The sequence below is a fragment of the Cherax quadricarinatus genome, chromosome 76 (genome assembly GCF_038502225.1).
Source record: "Cherax quadricarinatus isolate ZL_2023a chromosome 76, ASM3850222v1, whole genome shotgun sequence".
NCBI lineage: Eukaryota > Metazoa > Arthropoda > Malacostraca > Decapoda > Parastacidae > Cherax > Cherax quadricarinatus.
In genome coordinates this window covers 10540040-10559608 of record NC_091367.1, presented here as the reverse complement: position 1 = coordinate 10559608, position 19569 = coordinate 10540040, and positions in this window count along the sequence as shown.

Below are 19569 nucleotides of genomic sequence, written 5' to 3'. Positions count from 1 at the left end.
GCCTAAAACTGATCCTTGTGGAACGCCACTAGTGACTAATCCTCATTCAGATTTCACTCCATTAATGGTAACTCTCAGCATTCTATTGGTAAGCCGTGCTTCTATCCATGCTAGAACTTTACCTTCTATACCATGAGCTGCCACTTTTCTTAAGAGGCTTGTGAGGTACTCTATCGAAGGCTTTACTAAAATCCAAATAAACAATATCATATTCTTTATCACTGTCAACTACCTCAAATGTTCTATTGAAGAACGTCAGTAAATTTCTCAGGCAGGAACGACCTCTCGTGAATCCATGCTGAGATTCATTTATCAAGTTATGCTCTTCAAGGTGACTTCTAATAATGTCAGCTATAATTGATTCTAATAACTTGCCCACTATAGATGTCAGGCTTATTGGACGGTAATTTGAAGGAGTGGACTTACGTACTAACCTCCACAAGCAGTATATATAGTAGTGTAACCATGAACGAGTGATATTAAATCAATAACAACGACTAGCTCTGCTGGGTGGGTGATCTTTGTAGGATTGGGTGGTCCTGTAAGTTAGAGCGTCGTGGAATTTTCGCTCACCATGAGGCGGGCCAAAACAACACGGGTTCGAGCCCCCGGCTAGTATGTGTGTGTGTGTGTGTGTGTGTGTGTGTGTGTGTGTGTGTGTGTGTGTGTGTGTGTGTGTGTGTGTGTGTGTGTGTGTGTGTGTGTGTTCAGAAATGTATGTTTTAGAGGTAAATAAACCTTATTTCGGATGATAAATATCACTCGGAATTTTTTTTTAAACTCGTAAGTAGTATGGATTACACAGACGCACCCCAGACAGAGCAAAGGTAACACAGACAGGCAGTGTTAGGTTTTATCCGTGTCTGCGCGAGGATGGGAGGGGTAGGGGAAAGATGGCAGAGGGGAAAAGAGTGAGCGAGAAGATGAGGGGAGAGAAAGAAATTGTTATTTATTTCACATGATCAAGGTGTTCACGCTGCGATCCTCGTAATTTCTATGCAATTACTTTGATGATGGTTAAAGGTAATTATTATTCTGACACGTTAGCTGGCTCGGGTAATTGTGATATTAGTGTCCCTGTTGGGGAGGACCAGGAAGGGAGGGCGGGAGGTTTCCTGCTCTCACTGTCATGGAGAGCTGGCCAGAGGATGGCAGAAATTAGTGATATTACTATCGTATCTGGTGATAGTTGTGGTGTAGTGGTGGTGCACTTGATGTAGTGGTGGTGCACTTGGTAAGGTGTAGTGGTGGTGCACTTGGTGGCGATAGTTGTGATGTAGTGGTGGTGCACTTGGTGGTGATAGTTGTGATGTAGTGGTGGTGCGCTTGGTGGTGGTGATAGTTGTGATGTAGTGGTGGTGCGCTTGGTGGTGGTGATAGTTGTGATGTAGTGGTGGTGCGCTTGGTGGTGATTATAGTTGTGATGTAGTGGTGGTGCACTTGGTGGTGATTATAGTTGTGATGTAGTGGTGGTGCACTTGGTGGTGATTATAGTTGTGATGTAGTGGTGGTGCACTTGGTGGTGATTATAGTTGTGATGTAGTGGTGGTGCACTTGGTGGTGATTATAGTTGTGATGTAGTGGTGGTGCACTTGGTGGTGATAGTTGTGAGTGATGTGGCATCGTGAAAACTTGTTCAGGTAGTATGTTTTTCAATAAAGTTTGTGACAGGTCAGAGGGAAACTAAAGAATTAGATATTCTTAGCTTGTTAGGTTTAATCCCTGTCAAGTACACTTGTGTCAGTAAGACTCCAGTTCATCTCTACACTAACATTAATGAATACTTTATTAACTAAGATAGGGATTAAAATATAAGCTCTCAGTTTAAGTATTCGGAAAGAAACACACTTTTAGTGTATGAAGACTACGGTGCTCTTCACCAAGTACAAGGCTGAGGGACTGATTACCTCAGCTTTTGTATATAGTTCTACTGTCTTCACATTGTCTTTGTATTGATAAAGTCACTAGATGGCGAAACGTCTACAAATAAAGATACCCAGATGTTGCACATGTCTGGTTCTTCATCTTGTCAGTATTATATACCATTCATATACAACTTCTTAGTCTATATACAGAGACTTATACCTTCCAGTGTATGCGCTCTTCTCGATGTATATCCCATGTTCTATATATTTTTGTTTTGCTATTTGGCAAAATTTGATACATCTGCAGTGTGCTGCTACAACATTCTCTAAGATAGTTGCACAGTGGGAACAAATGCTAGCTATGTTTCCCTGTCATATTCTGTCACGCAGGATGGTGCTCATGCAGTGATCTTGTCCGTGTAAAGAGGGATGGGGAGGAGTTGGGGGAGTTAGAGTCCTGGGAGGGGAGGAATTTCAAGGGGGAGGGGGGAATGAGATTAGGACATGGTTGGCTTAACCAGTGGTCAGCTGCGTGTCCGCTACAAAACTGGCTGCTTCTGAGGGGCGGGGCACATGTCACTCTCTTGACATGTGGGTGGAGCTTAATCATGTCGACCAATCAAAATGCTTGAGCTTGACACCTAGGAGGGGCTGTGGCCGCCTTGTCCAATCAACGGCCAGGCTGGAGACTAGTAGGCGGGGCATATCGATGCCCCGCCAATGAACAGGTGTAATACTAAATTATGAGTATTTAACTGTAATTTGCTACCAATTAACAGCTTTCAGGTCGTCATGAAGGGAGAAGGTGAATTGCAAGTGCAAAACACCAGCTTTACACCCTGCTTTATGACCTACCCATTATTATTATTATTATTGTTATTATTATTATTGCTATTATTATTGTTATGATTGCTATTATTAACTTCATTATTATTATTATTATTATTATTATTATTATTATTAATTTTATTAGTAGTAGTCGTAGTATCATTAATGTTATTATTAGTAGTAATATTTCTCTTATTCTATTATTATTATTATTATTATTATTATTGGCAGTAGAGCCATTTTTAATTTTGTACTTTATTATGTACCTATGTAACATATATAATTCTTAGTAGTTCCATATTTGCTATAAAACACACAAGATTAATAATAATAATAATAATAATAATAATAAAATTAGTTATAATTTTTTATTTACTTTTATTCTTTACTTGTATTCTTTAATTGATGTTCATCTTGGGTGGTGGTGTTGATCTTTGGACTTTTATTATTATTGTTATTTTTATTATTCATGGGAAGCGCTAAACTCACAAGGATCATACAGCGCCTGGGAAGTGAGAGAGAGATTTGACCCGAGGAATGGGAGAGTAACTCCAGTTACTTGGATGACGAGACCTTGAACAGCATGTAGACATCTTGAGTAAGAGAAATGGTTATAATTGTGACCATAATTTTTAAAGGGGTGGACCGGTAAGCCAGCGGAAGGCCTCGGTCAGATGACCAAAAGCTCCAACGGCGGGTCGTCATATGACTAAGACCCGCGTCAGGAAACACTTGTTTCCTGACAAACCTTATCTAACCATCATCTTGAGGTTTGAAGGTTCACTCTCCAGTGTGTGTGTGTGCGTGTGTGTGTGTGTGTGTGTGCGTGTGTGTGTGTGTGTGTGTGTGTGTGTGTGTGTGTGTGTGTGTGTGTGTGTGTGTGTGTGTGCACTCACCTATTTGTGATTGCAGAGGTCGATTCACAGGTGTTGTTCCAGCCACTTTGCTGGTCGCTACTAGGTCCATTCTCTCCCTGCTCCATTAGCTTTATAATTATAATATCTTTATTTACTACAAGTACATGTACAAGGTATACAGTCCTAGTTGACATCAGTGACATACTACTATATAGAAAGTCGCTTGTTATGTAGAGCATTTCGGGCAAATTACGTTAGTCTTGTCCCAGGATGCGACCCACACCAGTCGACTAACACCCAGGTACCTATTTAACTGATGGGGAACATAGAAAACCGGTGTAAGGAAATACGCCCAGTGTTTCTACCCTCGCCGGAAATCGAACCCGGACTTTCTCCTTGTAAAGCGAGAACTTTAGCCACCAAGCTACGTATCTCTTCTTTAAAGCTATGTATGGATCCTGCCTCCACTACATCACTCTCCAGGTTGATCTACTTCCTGACAACTCTGTAACTGAAGAAATACTTCCTAACATCCCCGACTCCTGAATTTTCAACTTCAAGTTGTGATCCCTTGTTGCTGTGTCCCATGTCTGAAACATCCTTTCCCTATCCACCATGTTAATTCCTCACAATATTTTATATGTCGTTATCATATCCTCGGAATCCCTTCTGTCCTCCAGTGTGTGTGTGTGTGTGTGTGTGTGTGTGTGTGTGTGTGTGTGTGTGTGTGTGTGTGTGTGTGTGTGTGTGTGTGTGTGTGTGCGTGTGTTTGTGTGACCCTTCAATTTAGCGCAGAGAAACAGTTTTATTCTGGAGAATTTCATTACCATGGCTGGCACCCCAATTTATGAACTATTTAAGAGTGATTTACAAGTGTGTGGTACTAGAGGCAGTTTGTGTCTCAGACTTGTTGATACTAGTTCACATACCTTTCATGCCCCCCTCCTTCCCTCTCTCTTTGTCTCCCCTTAGGGGAGGTTCCTTGATGCTGGTGAGGGGGTTCTTGATCTAGGGAATTGGATCTGTGCTCCACTTCCCTGAATTGAGCCAGAATACCTTCCATGCCCCATCCCCCCCAGACGCTGTATAACCCCTACGAGTCTAGCGTTCTTCATGATAATTCTCTCTCTTACTCACTCTCGTCGGTTGAGACTAGGCTCCTGGCCTTACCTTCTAGAGTAACTTGATCGTCACCACTGATTTCTGTTATCATATTTACTCTTGTGTATGTGGGGGGAGAAGTGAAGAGGAAGATAGTAGGTAGTGTAAGTAAAGCAGAGGTAGAAAGTAAAGGAAAGGGAGAAGCAGGGGTAGAAAGTAAAGGAAAGGGAGAAGCAGGGGTAGAAAGTAGAGGAAAGGGAGAAGCAGGGGTAGAAAGTAGAGGAAAGGGAGAAGCAGGGGTAGAAAGTAAAGGAAAGGGAGAAGCAGGGGTATAAAGGAAAGGGAGAAGCAGGGGTTGAAAGTAAAGGAAAGGGAGAAGCAGGGGTAGAAATTAGAGGAAAGGGAGAAGCAGGAGTAGAAAGTAAAGGAAAGGGAGAAGCAGGGGTAGAAACTAAAGGAAGGGGAGAAACAAGGGTAGAAAGTAGAGGAAAGGGAGAAACAGGGGTAAGAGAGCATTATTTCTATCTTATTTTCCTCACTGTATTACTAGGTGTGGGGTTCCACACTGGCACCACAAACTCGAGTGTGTTGGAGTGTTCTTCTAAACTCCTGAATGTTACTTTTATTTTCCCAGGTATAACATATACTGCAGATGTTATGTTTACTGATATAACATATACTGCAAGTATTGTTATGTTTAGCAGGTATAACGTATACTGCAAGTGTTATATTCTCTGGTATAACATATACTGCAGATGTAATGTATCTCCAGGGGAGGATACCTAAGTACTTCCCTCTTGTTTTCTTTTTCTTTTCTCCTTCATTTGTTTTTATTTAGCTCCTGACAATAAAAAGTCTCATCTAATAGGCTTCAAAATTTCAACTCTGGTGTATGATAACTAGGGTAGGATTCTTGGAACACTTGACATGTGCAGGTGACCTATGACCAGAGTAGATGAATCCATTCCCAGCATCCAGGAATGGCTGGGATAACTTCTAAAACCCTCTGCGACGTAGCTTCAAACGTTCAAAAAATGGTGCTTCGTAATTCGAGGACGGCGCAGAGTGAACTGCAGTGCATTCTGCCAATTTTATGTGCAAATTAGTGTGAACTTTTGATTCGTGTTAAATCACGTTAAATTAAATATATTTGAAGCCATTCAGGCTTCAATATTTAACGACTGATACATCTTGTTACTGCAGTATTACTTGTTAAGTTTAGTTTGTGTTCGGGAAAATTTGTCATTTCTTATATTAATAGGCTTATTCCAAGGTCTTTTTCTGTAATTATTTTTCCTTGAACTTCTTACCTACCCTTCGCCCTCTCTCAGATGGTATGATCTTTTGAGACTCCTTCCAAGTTTCCCAGCTTCATTACTTTACTTTTGCTAGGACTAAATTCCAATAACGAATGATGTGATCATTCAAGAAATCTATCCAGATTTTCTTCCAAGTTTTCTGGCAGCGGTGTTCGTTTGTACTCTCGCCATTATTTTAGTACCATCCTCACACAAGTATAAATTATGCAAGCGTTAACTTCAGTAACCATGTTATTTATATAAACTATGAAGAGTGAGAGTCTCAGCACATATCGTTATGAAACTTTATTATACTCTCCCATCCCCTGTTTCATTCCTTACACTAAATTACTCCACGTTTTCTGTTCAGGTATTCCTTTATTTATATTAATACCTTTCCATGTATTCCGGCGTGCTTCTCAGATTTGTTAACTGGCCCTGTGTGTGGCACCGTACCAACAGCCTTCCTACAGTCTGCGATGATGCAGTCTATTAACCCCACTTTTTTCCAACCTAACTTCTGTTAGTTTCTCATTGTCTCTTAAGAGGCTAGTAAGGTCTGTCCTTTCATTTTCCCAATATATGCTGGTGTTCTCTGAGGAATGTAGTACATTACTTTCTTCAACACATTTTATTCCATATGATCCAGCAATTTGCATATGAGTAATGTGCTAAAGTTAGGACATTGGTCTGTAGTTCAGGGCTTTCTGCCTCTCACTTGTTTTGAATATTACGATCGCATTTGTTGTCTTCTAGTCGTCTTCAACGTCACCGTCGCTAAGGATTTGCTGCAGATCATAATGTTGGTTCCTCTTATACTTAGTAATAGTGGTAGAGATAGAAGAGAAGACAAACTAAATAAAAGTATCAATCGTTGAAACGACCAGTGAGAAAGTGAGGAGATTCTTGATACTTGTTACATAGAAAGCAACACAAGTTGATGGAATTTCTGTAAGAATAAGAGGAAAATGAACACGGATGCAACTATTGTGACGTTTTATTGTGGCAACGTTTCGCTTGACAAAGCTCCTGGAAAGCGAAACGTTTCTACAATAAAATGTCACATTAGTTGCATCATTGATCGTTTCAGTAATATACTTTTAATTGGTTTGTCTTCTCTTTTATTTCTGGTACTGATATTTGCTCATTTGTAAACACTAATGAAATTATTTGCTGAACTTGCTACATAACACCACATTATTTCCTGCTAGTTCACCTCCTGTCACCAATGTTATCTCTTGAGTCAATATCATCATTTTCTTTAATATAGCTGGGAAAAAGTTTGTCTATGTTCGTCTCATTTTTGTCTGTGTTCGCCTCATTTTTTATCAGCTACCTGATACTTTCTCCATATTTTCATCTTCCTATTTTTTCTTCCCAACATTGACGATTGAACTGGGGTTTTCTCCCGGTGTGTTTTATTAATTTCTACATCTGTTGGTACAAACTTATTTATCACTTGGACGGACAAAAGCAAAACTTTGTTCCAGTTAAACATTGTTCAGCAGTGTGTGTTTTCATTTTTGTTATTCACTTAGATTAACTTTTGGTTGAAAATTCGTCATTTCCTGGGTCTCTTCAGTTCGCCTCGCCATTGTTCTTGAGTGCTCGAGGCCTCGTTCATACGTTATCTCCTCTCCTATACATTAATTTCTTTGATTTTCCAATTTCTCCTGTTTTCTTTAGTTTTTACTTCCTCTACGTAGGTGAATGCCTTCACTGTGTACTCACCTACTTGTGGTTGCAGGGGTCGGTTCACAGCTCGTGTGTGTGTGTGTGTGTGTGTGTGTGTGTGTGTGTGTGTGTGTGTGTTGGGGACATCATATAACTTCCCCTCTCCTTCCATCACATACACGTCAACCCGCAGGTTGAGGAAGGCTGCAACTGTTGCATTTTATAACACATATGCGATATTATTTATGTCATTTACGAGAATATAATCACCTGAGACTAGAGGCTGTATACACACACTTCACCAATATATTCAACTTTATCATACTACAATATGACCACATTTTGGTTTATTGAAGAATTTAAATTATGCTCACTCTATCTGAAGACTTCAATTATATATCTGTATTTATAGGTAAACTTTAACAATAAAGTGAATGTTAGTATTCGCTATTAGTTGTGTTATATACGATAATTTTCCTGTGTTTGAATATCTTTATCACAGTATTAAATCTCTCTCTCTCTCTCTCTCTCTCTCTCTCTCTCTCTCTCTCTCTCTTATCAAGACGCTGTAATAAATAACCTTACTTATCCAGCAATTTTACATTGAGCTTCTTGTATATAAGAGAATTTAAATTAATTCTGCCCCGAATGTGACTACGTGAACAACATAACCTTCCGTAACCTGAAAACTGCAATATGGCTTTTTATCCCACAATTTGATAGCGGACATCCGTTATTACCTCTGTTATATGAGGGAATTTTAGAGAATATTATATAATTTTCGTGTAATAATCGACACTTCTGGTGTTGAAATCAGACGAATGTTTATATATAAATATTCCTATCATAATTCAGGGTAAATTTTCGAAATTACATTCTCCATTCGCATTTGTAATTCTTATCCTGTGAAATTTATGCGTGTGGAGGTACAGCAGCTTTCTGGACGCATATTTTAGTAAAAACATAATAAATTCGCTGCTTTCCGGACATGGCCGGTTAAGTGTATTTTTTCACCAAGATCACAGCATATTCGGATTAGCTGTGTCTTCCACGTAGTATGTTGAGAAATTAATGGCCGCCGTCTGCCTCAGTTGTCAGATAAGAGAAGCATTTAATACCAGTTATTGTATTAAAATGTGACTCTATTGGTGGAATATTCAGATAAGGTATTAGGAAACTAAGACTGATGAATAACGTCCTTAGCGTTATCATAGACGCCTTTATTATCTGACTAAAATGTTCTAGGTATTGATTCGAATTAGGAGCAACTGTGTTACATATGAGAGGGATTTTATGAGTTATCTTCTGTCTTAAAATGGTCGCTGGAAGGTTGGACGGAGAATGGTCGCTGGAAAGTTGGACGGAGAATGGTCGCTGGAAAGTTGGACGGAGAATGGTCGCTGGAAAGTTGGACGGAGAATGGTCGCTGGAAAGTTGGACGGAGAATGGTCGCTGGAAAGTTGGACGGAGAATGGTCGCTGGAAAGTTGGACGTGTGATTGGGTAGGAGGGTAGGCGTGTTGGTATACACATGAAGATATCCTTAGTCTTGTTTGTACCTATGACTAGGCAGTAGGTTGATAGACATGCTAAACGGACACATGTGCAACTAATAAAGAAATTTATTGCAGCTACGTTTCACTCACGAGAAGCTTTGTCAAGCTTAACAAAGCTCCTGGACCTTTTATTAAACATATTGTTGGTAGTCTTAGTAAATGATAAATCAGGTTGATGGACAACGACCGTCCAGGGAGGTACTACCCTCCAGTCCTAGCGGTGTAAAATGGAAACCTATTGCGTAGGTTGTAGGTGCTAAGTCTCAGTTTTTTGCACTCTAGCATGATTGTGATCTGCTCTCTCGTGAACATGACACATGACAGGTGAAGTTTACACACTGCTTCTGAGTCATTATACAGTTTATTTCCCAGTGTTTCCAAATAGTTCTTATTCTTGTAGTGTTTCCTTACCAATTTAGGAGGCTTGGGGCGATGATCCCCATAACCATTAACAGATAACAGTAATAGCCCAGAAAGACAAATGTGGTTTATTTCAATTGGGTTTCCAGTAAGATGCTACCCACAACAGTCAACAAACACACAGGTATCTATTTGCTGCTAGGTTAACGCAGTCAGAAGTAGGTTTAAAGCATTTATTTACTCTCCTGTAAAGTGAATTTACAGGAGGAACGGAGAATGTTTCTTGACAGTGTTTACCAAAGATGTTACTGTTTCTTGGTGGTAGCTCAGTGGTGTAAAGTTTGGCGCTCAACCGAAAGCCCCGGAGTTCGATTCTTGTGTGGGTCCATATATACCACTGTGAGTTGTGTATTAAACTGAGTGACTGAAGCAAGGTTCTTCTCTCTCAGGGGTGTGTATTAAACTGGGTGACTGAAGGAAGGTTCTTCTCTCTCAGGGGTGTGTATTAAACTGGGTGACTGAAGGAAGGTTCTTCTCTCTCAGGGGTGTGTATTAAACTGGGTGACTGAAGCAAGGTTCTTCTCTCTCAGGGGTGTGTATTAAACTGAGTGACTGAAGCAAGGTTCTACACTCAGGGGTGTGTATTAAACTGGGTGACTGAAGCAAGGTTCTTCTCTCTCAGGGGTGTGTATTAAACTGAGTGACTGAAGCAAGGTTCTACACTCAGGGGTGTGTATTAAACTGGGTGACTGAAGGAAGGTTCTTCTCTCTCAGGGGTGTGTATTAAACTGAGTGACTGAAGGAAGGTTCTTCTCTCTCAGGGGTGTGTATTAAATTGGGTGACTGAAGGAAGGTTCTTCTCTCTCAGGGGTGTGTATTAAATTGGGTGACTGAAGGAAGGTTCTTCTCTCTCAGGGGTGTGTATTAAACTGGGTGACTGAAGCAAGGTTCTTCTCTCTCAGGGGTGTGTATTAAACTGCGTGACTGAAGCAAGGTTCTTCTCTCTCAGGGGTGTGTATTAAACTGAGTGACTGAAGCAAGGTTCTTCTCTCTCAGGGGTGTGTATTAAACTGGGTGACTGAAGGAAGGTTCTTCTCTCTCAGGGGTGTGTATTAAACTGGGTGACTGAAGGAAGGTTCTTCTCTCTCAGGGGTGTGTATTAAACTGAGTGACTGAAGGAAGGTTCTTCTCTCTCAAGGGTGTGTATTAAACTGATAGACTGAAGGAAAGTTCTTCTCTCTCAGGGGTGTGTATTAAACTGATAGACTGAAGGAAGGTTCTTCTCTCTCAGGGGTGTGTATTAAACTGAGTGACTGAAGGAAGGTTCTTCTCTCTCAGGGGTGTGTATTAAACTGGGTGACTGAAGCAAGGTTCTTCTCTCTCAGGGGTGTGTATTAAACTGATAGACTGAAGGAAGGTTCTTCTCTCTCAGGGGTGTGTATTAAACTGAGTGACTGAAGGAAGGTTCTTCTCTCTCAGGGGTGTGTATTAAACTGATAGACTGAAGGAAGGTTCTTCTCTCTCAGGGGTGTGTATTAAACTGAGTGACTGAAGGAAGGTTCTTCTCTCTCAGGGGTGTGTATTAAACTGGGTGACTGAAGCAAGGTTCTTCTCTCTCAAGGGTGTGTATTAACTGAGTGACTGACCCAGGTTTCTTCACTCAGCATTTTAGGGGTAACTTCAAACCACAAGACAAAAGAACACAAGATTGTTTATTAATACTTGTATACAAATGAATTAAATATACAGCTCATACTTGTATAATCTTGCTTAATAATGGCTACTGGGATATTAAACCAGTTTAAAATATCAGGTGAAGAATCTCATCAATCTCTCCCAAGGAAGGCGGGGAAAACACTAATAACTCAGAACAGAAAAAATAATTTACAAAGTATTATGAATTCTCCTATTGATAGAACACTGCAACACAAGACTGTGAATATCTGTCTCTATATAATTTCTGTGACGAGAGTTCTCACTACCACAACAGGAGGCCTTCCTGCCTCCACCAGGTCCTCCCCAGCTCTGATATCTTTCTTCTTTCTGTCTTTGTCTGTCTGTCTGTCTCTCTCTCTCTCTCTCTCTCTCTCTCTCTCTCTCTCTCTCTCTCTCTCCTTCCCTCCCGCCCCTTACCTCACTTTCTTAGTCAGCAGATCATGAAAAAGGGGTCATGGCCTCATACAGCAGCCCATCCTCCGAGCATTCAAGTGGATTCTTCACATAAGGTTTGCAGCACAGTTCTAAGTTAGATTAGGTTGTCTTCTATCCATGAAAAAATCAATTACAACATACCACAACGAGAAAACTATAAATATAATATAAAATACAAAAAAAAAAAAAATGATCTGCCGTGCGAATGGCAAACTGGGAGTCAGTGCGCGGCCTTAGCTAATCAGTCATGATTCAGCTGTTTAATAAGGCGCCTTCAACAGTCACCCATTTGACTGTTTTTAACATCAGTGACGTGACAGTGGTTAAGAGAATGAGCTGTAATTGTACGCCAAAACACACAGTGGTTCTATTGTGACTCCTGGGTTCTAATGTGACTCTTGGGTTCTATTGCGATCCTGGAGTCTTGTGACTCCTGGGATCTATTGTGACTCCTGGGTTCTGTTGCTTCTCCCGTGTTCTATTGCTTCTCCTGGGTTCTATTGTGACTCGTGAATTCTATTGCTACTCCAGGATACTATTGCTACTCCAGGATTCTGTTGCTGCTCCAGGATTCTAGTGCTACTCCAAGATTCTATTGTTACTCCAGGATTCTATTGCTACTAAAGGATTCTATTGCTACTCGAAGATTCTATTGCTACTCCAGGATTCTATTGCTACTAAAGGATTCTATTGCTACTCGAAGATTCTATTGCTACTCCAGGATTCTATTGCTACTAAAGGATTCTATTGCTGCTCCAGGATTCTATTGCTGCTCCAAGATACTATTGCTACTCCAGGATTCTATTGCTGCTCCAGGATTCTATTGCTACTCCAGGATTCTATTGCTACTAAAGGATTCTATTGCTGCTCCAGGATTCTATTGCTACTCCAGGATTCTATTGCTACTCCAAGATTCTATTGCTACTCCAGGATTCTATTGCTACTAAAGGATTCTATTGCTACTCCAAGATTCTATTGCTACTCCAGGATTCTATTGCTACTAAAGGATTCTATTGCTACTCCAAGATTCTATTGCTACTCCAGGATTCTATTGCTACTAAAGGATTCTATTGCTACTCCAAGATTCTATTGCTACTCCAGGATTCTATTGCTACTAAAGGATTCTATTGCTGCTCCAAGATACTATTGCTACTCCAGGATTCTATTGCTGCTCCAGGATTCTATTGCTACTAAAGGATTCTATTGCTACTCCAAGATTCTATTGCTACTCCAGGATTCTATTGCTACTAAAGGATTCTATTGCTGCTCCAGGATTCTATTGCTACTCCAGGATTCTATTGCTACTCCAAGATTCTATCGTAATTCTACTAACTTCATTCTCATCTTACAGTAATGTTTATTTAAACGGAGACGTAGTATTGCGGATTCCGGATAAACCGAAATGTCTTTCTTCAGGTGCCAGATAAATGATTTGTTACGGGAGTTGGATAAAAAGAGTCATATTTTGTTATGGATGTTGGATAAGTAACTGAGTCTTATTGTGGGTATTGGATAAAAGTGCTTGTTACAGATACCGGATAAACGAGTGTGTCGGAGAAAGTAGTGCGCCCACTGCGCGGGATAAAGTAGTGCGCCCACTGCGCGGGATAAAGTAGTGCGCTCACTGCGGGATAAAGTAGTGCGCCCACTGCGCGGGATAAAGTAGTGCGCCCACTGCGGGATAAAGTAGTGCGCCCACTGCGGAATAAAGTAGTGCGCCCACTGCGCGGGATATAAAGTAGTGCGCCCACTGCGCGGGATAAAGTAGTGCGCCCACTGCGCGGGATAAAGTAGTGCGCTCACTGCGGGATAAAGTAGTGCGCCCACTGCGCGGGATAAAGTAGTGCGCCCACTGCGGAATAAAGTAGTGCGCCCACTGCGCGGGATATAAAGTAGTGCGCCCACTGCGTGGGATAAAGTAGTGCGCCCACTGCGGAATAAAGTAGTGCGCCCACTGCGCGGGATAAAGTAGTGCGCCCACTGCGGGATAAAGTAGTGCGCCCACTGCGGAATAAAGTAGTGCGCCCACTGCGCGGGATATAAAGTAGTGCGCCCACTGCGCGGGATAAAGTAGTGCGCCCACTGCGGGATAAAGTAGTGCGCCCACTGCGCGGGATAAAGTAGTGCGCCCACTGCGGGATAAAGTAGTGCGCCCACTGCGGAATAAAGTAGTGCGCCCACTGCGCGGGATATAAAGTAGTGCGCCCACTGCGCGGGATAAAGTAGTGCGCCCACTGCGGGATAAAGTAGTGCGCCCACTGCGCGGGATAAAGTAGTGCGCCCACTGCGGGATAAAGTAGTGCGCCCACTGCGGAATAAAGTAGTGCGCCCACTGCGCGGGATATAAAGCAGTGCGCCCACTGCGCGGGATAAAGTAGTGCGCCCACTGCGGGATAAAGTAGTGCGCCCACTGCGGGATAAAGTAGTGCGCAGACTGTGCGTGTTAAAGAAGTGCGCAGACTGCGGTGGGGGGAGTGTGGTAGAGGAAGAGGAAGGTGTTCATTATAACGCGGTTGGTTGGTTGTGGCTCCAGCAGCTGATAATGACACATGCCGCCTTGATTGACACCTCCTCTTGCCTCGATTGATGATACCATGAATACCTTTAACCCACAATTTTGTCATCAACTCCCGCGGGCGTGTTGAGTGGGGAGGGAGGGAGGGTTGGCTGTGTGTGTGTGTGTGTGTGTGTGTGTGTGTGTGTGTGTGTGTGTGTGTGTGTGTGTGTTTGTGTGTGTGTGCGCACATATGTGTGTCGGTATTATAGCTTAATAAACATAGGTTGTAAATGCGTGTACATCAAAATCTTAGTGTTGCAGTGTTGTCAAGTGGACTCGGTATCATAGTCAATAAAGTGAACTCTATCATTGTCAATAAAGTGGACTCGGTATCATTGTCAATAAAGTGGACTCGGTGTCATCACACGGACTTTAAAGTTGCAGTATCAACAATAAGTCCAAGCTTCCTTGTAAGAGTTGAATTTACAGGCCAAGAGCTATATTATCAAGTCAAAGGTACAATCATGACAAGCCTGTTGTGCAGGCGAAACGTTTCTTAGTAAAGCTACCAAGATGTTATACATGTGTTTTAGACATGAATGTCACCAGAGCTGTCCTACCTTACCTCATTTGCAGTCTAAGCGCTGTTTACCCCAGCTCATTTCGAAGACTAGCCACATCTGTGGTAGAGTACCATCATTCACGGTATACCTGGAGTGTACCCGGTAGTAAACTAACACTCGGGTACCGTTTTATTGGTAGGTATACAGGGGTAGCAGGTGTACGGTGACTTTCTCACAAAATTCGCCATGCCTGGGAATCGAACTAGATTTCCTTCGACTGCGGGCAGAGCGCTCTGTTATTGAACTACACGTGAGTTTCCCGTCTCATCCTCTCACATCCCTGAGAGATTACAAGGCTGTGAGATCTGTTATAGAGTGAGTTTTCTGTCTCATTCTCTCACATCCCTGTGAGATTACAAGGCTGTGAGATCTGATACTCATACATCTCTGTGAGATTACCAAGAAGTGAGTCTAGTACTTACATAAAACCATCACTCAACATGAAATAAAACAGTTTTTTCTTATTTTTTTTCTATTTACTTCTTGAAGACTATGGGTCCCCACACATGTTCCTGAGAAGAACATTGTAATATAAATTGATTGGTATAATGAAGCTATTCAACAGTATGCTGCATCAAAACTAGCTTAGCAACCTCAGCTTAGAACAAAATGGGGAAAATTGTAGACTAATTATTCGGCACTAGTCTCAGTTTGTCACCAACCCACAACCAGTGACTATCACCATCCCATCAGCCTCCCCACAACCGGTGACTACCACCATCCCACCAGCCTCCCCACAACCAGTGACTACCACCATCCCACCAGCCTCCCCACAACCAGTGACTACCACCCTCCCATCAGCCTCCCCACAACCAGTGACTACCATCATCCCACCAGCCTTCCCACAGCCAGTAGCTACCACCATCCCACCAGCCTCCCCACAACCAGTAACAAACACCATCCCACCAGCCTCCCCTCAGTCAGTAACTACCACCATCCCAACAGCCTCCCCATAACCAGTAACACCACCATTCCACCAACAACAATTAGTAACTACCTTCCTCCCACTAACCCTCCCCACATCAACCACCACCAGAGAAACCAGCCACTACCATTGTGTCAGCCATCACCATCCCATTAACCACCACGATTGCCAACCACCACAATTACCGACCACTGCCATCCCATCAACCTCTACATTAATAACCACCAACAGCCACAACCACTACATTAATAACCAACAGCCACAGCCATCATCCCATCAACCACAACTACCAACCACTAACATCCCAGCAACCAGTACATTAATAACCACCAGCAGCCGCAACCACCATCCCGTCAAATATCCCACCAGCCATCACCACATTAACAACCAGCATCCCAACGGCCGCTAAACAACAAGTACAACAATTAAACCTGTTTGCAAATTCGTCAAACTTGGTTTTACCCGGACACTTTCAAAATGTTTGCCTGTTTTTCCCCCTGAGTTTTGTAAGTTTACAATGTTTGGTGTTTTTATGGCCATTTTGACTGGCACATAAAACCTGGAGTGTTTTTTTTTCTTGTGTGTAGCTCTGTGCTGCAAGATTCGTTAAATATATATTTTTGCTTTGTATTTTTTTGTCTTGCTGAGACGGTCTTATAATTTTTGTAGAGATATCTCTTGCTCTCATGTACAACTTTTGTTGTTTTTGTAATATATAAGTGTCTGAAACCTGTATTTTTATTTTTGTTTAGTAAGAGTTCGTAATTTGTTCGTCTCGATTTATGCCAGTTTTGTGACCCCTTAAGATTGCAAGTTTTTTTTTTTTCACTGTTCAGACGTTTTTATTAGTGTAAAATATTCTCAAAGTGAGGAATATATCATTTACACTCACAAGCGTACAAATAGTTTTTACGTAATGTTTAATAATGATAATAATAATAATTATGATAATACTAATTATTATTATTATTATTATTATTATTATTATTATTATTATTATATTAGCAACAGTAGTAGTAGTTCACCAGTAGTAGTGGAGTAGTAGCAGTAATAGTAGTAGTAGCAATAGTGATAGTAATAGAGTAGTAGTAGTGTAGCAGTAGTAGTACTAGTGTAGTAGTAGCAGTAGTAATTGTAGCCTAGTGCTAATAGTAGTAACAATAGTAGTAGTAATTGTAGTGTAGTAATAGTGGTAACAGTAGTAGTAATAGTAATAGTAGTGTAGTAGTAGTACTAGTGTAGTAGTAGTGGTAATAGTACTTGTAATAGTAGTAATTGTAGTGTAGTAGTAGTGGTAATAGTAGTAGTAATAGTGATAGTATAGTGGTAATAATAGTAGTAATAGTGATAGAAGTAGTAGTGTAGTGGTAATAGTAGTGTAGTAATAGTGGTAATAGTAGTAATAATAGTGATAGTAGTGTAGTAGTAGTACTAATGTAGCAGTAGTAGTGTAGTAGTAGTGGTAATAGTAGTAATAATGATAGTGTAGTAGTAGTACTAGTGTAGCAGTAGTAGTGTAGTAGTAGTACTAGTGTAGCAGTAGTAGTGTAGTAGTAGTACTAGTGTAGCAGTAGTAGTGTAGTAGTAGTGGCAATAGTAGTAGTAGTACTAGTGTAGCAGTAGTAGTGTAGTAGTAGTGGTAATAGTAGTAGTAGTACTAGTGTAGCAGTAGTAGTAGTGGTAATAGTAATAGTGTAGCAGTAGTAGTGTAGTAGTAGTGGTAATAGTAGTAATAATGATAGTGTAGTAGTAGTACTAGTATAGCAGTAATAGTGTAGTAGTAGTAGTAGTAGTAATAGTAGTAGTAGTAGTAGTACTAGTGTAGCAGTAGTAGTAGTGGTAATAGTAGTAGTAGTAGTAATAGTGTAGCAGTAGTAGTGTAGTAGTAGTAATAGTGTAGCAGTAGTAGTGTAGTAGTAGTACTAGTGTAGTAGTAGTGGTAATAGCAGTAGTAATAGTGATAGTAGTGTAGTAGTAGTACTAGTGTAGCAGTAGTAGTGGTAATAGTAGTAGTAGTAATAATAGTATTAGCAGTACTATCTCTTTTGATAGTTTATTATTAAAAATTTAGTTTATTATTAAAAATTTACACTTTCCCTTTTGTTACATTTTCTCGAATTATAACATTTTTACGCAGATGTTTAAATGCAAATTTTTATGGAAGATAAATATGTTAACGCAACATATGTTGTGTCAGTGACATATTTTTTGTGATTGTTATGTCGTTGTTCTATATAAGATTTTCCCTTTAGTCCACATATATTTTTTTTTCACATAAATCGTACCCGTGTGTGAATTTATTTTCGACTTGAAAACACAGCAGCTCCAGTACGGTAGATGGTGTTTACTGTTTTGTGTTAGTTATGCAGTGTTTTCCCCACTTATGTTAGTGTTTTTAACACACTGGCCGTCGCCCACCTAGGCAGGGTGACCCCAAAAAAGAAGAAAAGGAAACTTTTCTTATTTTTAGAGTTAGAAATTTATTGATTAGAAGGGGTTACTAGCCCCTTGCTCCTGGCATTTTAGTCGCCTCTTACGACACTCATGGTTTACGGAGGAAACTATACGTTTACGTAAGTATTGTGTCAGCTGCCTGCACAGTGTCTTACTTTTGCTGGATTAAAAGTGAAGAATATTGACTATATAAGTAACTTTAAATGTTGTTTTACAAACTTCTACGTACATTCATTGTCCGGTGTTTCCTTATAGTGCTTATTCGTGTAAATAATTCCTTTACAAATGAGAAGACCTGGTGAGAGGCGGGAGCGAGGCTGGTGATCCCCCACGACCGTTTACACTTGGAAAGTTTTCCTTCAGTGAATTCTGCATCATTTATGATAACTCTCCTTGTAGTGTAAGCAGTATTTTCCGCAGTGAACTCCACGACACTAGCGACACTTCTTTTGTAATATGATGTCGATTCTTGGCTGCTTTCCATGAAAGTAGTTACTGTACTATGCTCACCAGAGTTGTGTAATATGAAACTTGTTACGTAATTGAAATGACGTAGACTTGGAGATGGGATCTTTTGAGTTGATGTTGTCACGGCGTGTTAAGTATTTGGGTTGTTTTTATGGTGACGTGTTTACACTCACAAACGCACATACATTCACACACACACACATTCACACACACACACATTCACACACACACACATTCACATACAAAATACTGCGCGGAATAGACAAGGTGGACAAAGACAGGATGTTCCAGAGATGGGACAACGACACAAGAGGTCACAATTGGAAGTTGAAGACTCAGATGAATCAAAGGGATGTTAGGAAGTATTTCTTCAGTCATAGAGTAGTCAAGCCGTGGAATAGCCTAGAAAGTGAAGTAGTGGAGGCGGGAACCATACATAGTTTTAAGTCGAGGTATGATAAAGCTCATGGAGCAGGGAGAGAGAGGACCTAGTAGCAATCAGTGAAGAGGCGGGGCCAGGAGCTATGACTCGACCCCTGCAACCACAAATAGGTGAGTACACACACACACACACACACACACACAATGGTGTGGTAGACATACACCAGTTGTTTAGAGGTATATAATAAAACAATGTTTTCTGTTCACTGGCTAAATGCCGTATAAAATAATCACCTGGAAAATATTGAGTGATTAATTATGAACCGATTTAATATTTAATTAATCCAGAAAGCAAAAAAGAATGTCCCATTTCTGTGTTATAATTTGTTATGTTGTGAAGTGGATATTAAGCTTGTGATAACCGTGTTTTTTACTGAATGTTTGGTTAGTTGTGTGTGTGAGTGAGTCACGGATATGTGTTTGCGGGATCGAGCCTCAGTTCCTGGCCCTGCCTCCTAATTTACACTCGCCC